The 4,256-nt window shown below is 45.3% G+C and overlaps 1 pseudogene; it reads left to right on the top strand.

Moving 5' to 3' along the window:
• The first annotated feature begins 894 nt into the window (after positions 1 to 894).
• On the top strand, positions 895 to 2,510 carry LOC114078912 (adenine DNA glycosylase pseudogene; annotated as a pseudogene).
• Positions 2,511 to 4,256: the final 1,746 nt, after the last annotated feature.

Genomic DNA, 4,256 nt, shown 5'->3' with positions numbered 1-4,256 from the left:
CAGAACTACCCAACTAGACACATTCATTGGTACAAGGGCAGGCATGTATACTACATTGGACCAATCAGAGTAAAATCAGCATTCTACAGTGACACAGCCACATCAATGTTTATAGCAGTTCAATTCACAGTAGTTAAACTGTGGAATCAATCTAGATGCCATTCAGCAGATGAATGGATAAAGAAAATATGGTACATATGCACAATAGAATATTACTCAGCTATAAAAAAAGGAAATTATGGTATTTGCCAGTAAATGGATGGAACTAGAGGTTATCATACTAAGTGAAATAAGCCAATCCCCCAAAAAACTAAAGGTGGAATGTTCTGTCTGATATGTGGATGTTAATAGGCAATTACACGGAGTAGGGAAGAATAAAAGTACTTTGGATTAGAGAAAGGAGAATGAAGTAAAGGGAGAGAGGGTGGGAATAAGAAAAACACCAGAATGAATAGGAAATTCCTTTCCTATGTTCATATTTGAATACATGACCAGTATAACTCCACATCATGTAAAACCACAAGAAAGTTATACTGCATGAATGTATGTCAAAATACATTCCACTGTCGTGTGTAATTAAAAAGAATAAATTTAAAATATAAATGTTTATAAAAAAATCATTCTATATATTAATAGTTATATAACTGTGTTCATGAGCTCATACATTTGCTCCATTTTACTTTGTAAGAATTGCAATGTACTGGTGTTGCGCGGGAGCCGGCGGAGGAGTTGTCAGTGGACCTTTAATTTTATTTATTTATGTGTGGTGCTGAGAATTGAACCCAGTACCTCACACATGCTAGGCAACTAGTCTACCACTGAGCTACAACCTCAGCCCCAGGAAGCAAGCTCTTTTGATGAAAATGAAATGGTAAAGTTGAAACCTTGAGGCCATCATGAGGAAACTTCAAGCAGCCGTGGGAAGTAATCTGGGAAAGCAGGCAGCCAGCCAGGAGAGAAGGAAGAAACGTGCCCCCAATAGTAGCCAGGCCAAGCCTTCTGCTCCTAAGGGGAGGATCTCTGAGTGTCCTGGGACTCCTGCAGACCTGGCCAATCAGCAAGAAGAGAAGATATTTCAGGCCTCTGTCTCCCCGTACCATCTATTCAGAAATAGAACTGAAATAACAGCCTTCAGGAAGAGCCTACTGAGCTGGTATGACACTGAGAAGCGGGACCTACCCTGGAGAAGACAGGCAGAGGATGAGGCGGACCTGGATAGGCGAGCATATGCTGTGTGGGTGTCAGAGGTTATGCTGCAGCAGACCCAGGTTGCCACAGTGATCAACTACTATACCCGGTGGATGCAGAAATGGCCAACACTGCAGAACCTGGCCAATGCTTCTCTGGAGGAGGTGAACCAACTTTGGGCTGGCCTGGGCTACTATTCACGGGGCCGGCGACTACAGAAGGGAGCTCGGAAGGTGGTAGAAGAGCTAGGGGGCCACATGCCCCGTACAGCAGACACCCTACAGCAGCTCCTACCTGGTGTGGGCGGTACACAGCTGCAGCCATTGCTTCCATTGCCTTTGGTCAGGCAACCGGTGTGGTGGATGGGAATGTAGTACGGGTGCTGTGCCGTGTCCGAGCCATTGGTGCTGATCCCAAGAGCACCCTTGTCTCTCAGCATCTCTGGAGCCTAGCCCAGCAGCTAGTGGATCCAAACCGACCAGGGGACTTTAATCAAGCAGCCATGGAACTGGGGGCCACAGTGTGCACCCCACAGCGGCCTCTCTGCAGCCAGTGCCCTGTGCAGAGCTTGTGCAGGGCACGCCAGAGGGTAGAGCAGGAACAGTTCTCAGCTTCATGGAACCTGCAAGGCACTCTTGACGTGGAGGACTGCAAACCCTGGAACCACACGTTGGGAGTGGCCAACTTTCCCAGAAAGGCCAGCCACAGGCCCCCCAGGAAGGAGTACCTGGCCATCTGTGTTCTGGAGCAGCCCAGAGCCCTTGGGGGTACCCACATTCTGCTGGTGCAGAGGCCTAGCTCAGGTCTGCTGGCAGGACTATGGGAGTTCCCATCCGTGACCTTGGAGCACTCAGGACAGCATCAGCACAAGGACCTGCTGCAGAAACTATAGAGTTGGACTGGGCCTCTCCCTGCTACCCACCTCCAGTACCTTGGAGAGGTGAGCCACACTTTCTCTCATATCAAGCTGACATATCAAGTATATGGTCTGGCCCTGGAAGGGCAGACCCCAGTGACCATACCACCTGGTGCTCGATGGCTGACTCGAGAGGAATTTCACACCGCAGCTGTTTCTACGGCCATGAAAAAGGTGTTCCGTGTATATGAGGACCATCAGCCAGGGACCTGCAAGGGTTCCAAAAGGTCTCAATTGTCTTCTCCATCCTGCCAGAAAAAGCCCAGCTGGAAAAAGCCCAACCGGGGCCAGCAAGTCCTGGATAGTTTCTTTTGGCCTCATGTCCCCACTGACACACCCAGCCTCAACAGTGCAGCCCAGTGATGCCTCTGAAAGTCCCTATCCCTGAGAGTCCTATTGTTTAATAAAGTGCTTACTTTTTGGGGGGCGGGGGGGGGTACTAGGGATTGAACTGAAGGGCACTCAATCACTAAGTCACATCCCCAGCCTTATTTTGTATTTTATTTAGAGACAGGGTCTCACTGGGTTCTGGAGCAGCCCAGAGCCCTTGGGGGTACCCGCATTCTGCTGGTGCAGAGGCCTAACTCAGGTACCTGGATGCTGGGAGCAAAGTAGCACAATCAACAGGGAGGAGTAGAGAAAGGAGTCAGCAACTTAGGCCTGACCCATACCTGGCTGCTCTCCCTCTCAGGTCTACTGGCAGGACTATGGGAGTTCCTATCCGTGACCTTGGAGCATTCAGGGCAGCTGGCTATTGCTGAGGCTGGCTTTGAACCCCGTGATCATCCTGTCTCAGCCTCCCAAGCTGCTGGGATTACAGGAGTGTGCCACTGCGACCAGCTAAAGTGCTTATTTTTGTAGTCATTTTGGAAAAGTTGCATCCTCTCCCTAGCCCCTTTACTCCACACCTCTGAGGGACCCAGAAAGTATTGGGTCCTGATTCCCACTTGTTGAGCTTCCATACAGCTTTAGGCAGAGGGAGGAGGGTGTGTTCTGTCCACATAATCTGTTCTCCTTTCCCAGGAAGTGATGGCTGCTGCAGGGAGCACCTGCCAAGAGTTGACACCCAACACTTTCTAGGTCTCAGGTCAGCTTGATTGGAGCACTGGTATTATCCTAAAGCAGGTGGTTGGGCTTAACCCTGAACCAGCCTGTCTCTACCTACATGGGTTGCTCCCTAGGGAGAAGGGAAGCACAGAAGAATTTGTCTTAATTACCTACCTCAAATACTAAGTCATTTATTTAGGGATACATTTCACATATAGTGAAAATTCAGAAATGCAAAGGGTTAAAAAATCACAAATTTGGGGCAGAGAGGGAAATACTATCATAGGGGAACACAAAGGGGTGGGAGTGTAGTTCAGTAATAGAGCATGTTCCTAGCATGTGCAAGGTCCTGGGTTCAGTCCCCATCTTGCAAAAAATAAATTAGTCCTACTCACATTAAAAAAAAAAAAAAAGAACACAAAGGCTTGTATTAGTTATGTCTGTGACCTAATCATGTAATTTTTTATTGTTCTTTGTATCTTGTGTATGTATTAGATATTAAATTGTAAGAAATGTTTTATACTTAAACAAACAAAAAAAAGAATTGCAATGTATGTAGAGAGCTAATTCATTCTTAATATGAATGTGATTCCATTTCACAGTTTTGTGTGTTACTAACATTAATATTTATTTACAATTGTGTTATTTCTTAAATTTCCTTTTTATTACGTGCATGCTGCTACTTGTTAAGTAAAACAAGACTAGTTCAGATGGCAATTTGTAGTTGGAGTTATTAAACAAATGTTAGGACAGCTTAATAATATTTAATAATTCTGTCATATTCATGATAAGTAGGATATTTCTAGTTGTTTCATCTACCAGTAATATTACTATGAATTTCCTGCAGCCTAAGACATTTTTTTTCAATTTTATGCAGTTTTAAAATTAAATACAGTCTAAAATAAAATGCTACTTTGACTCTCAGCTCTGCTTTTATCAAGCCCACATTACACTGACCCTTGGTATATTTACAAGGTGATGACATTATGCTTAGTCTCTCAACAAATGCATTGGAGCATTGCACACTTAGGACTTCTCCTAACAGCACAGAAGCAGGTGTTAGGCTTAGGTAAATTTATTTTCAGATCTAAAAAAAAAAAAAACT

This window comes from Marmota flaviventris, chromosome 9 (genome assembly GCF_047511675.1).
Source record: "Marmota flaviventris isolate mMarFla1 chromosome 9, mMarFla1.hap1, whole genome shotgun sequence".
Taxonomy (NCBI): domain Eukaryota; kingdom Metazoa; phylum Chordata; class Mammalia; order Rodentia; family Sciuridae; genus Marmota; species Marmota flaviventris.
The sequence above is the reverse complement of the archived record's forward strand: the minus strand, read 5'-3'. Positions and strand labels throughout refer to the sequence as shown.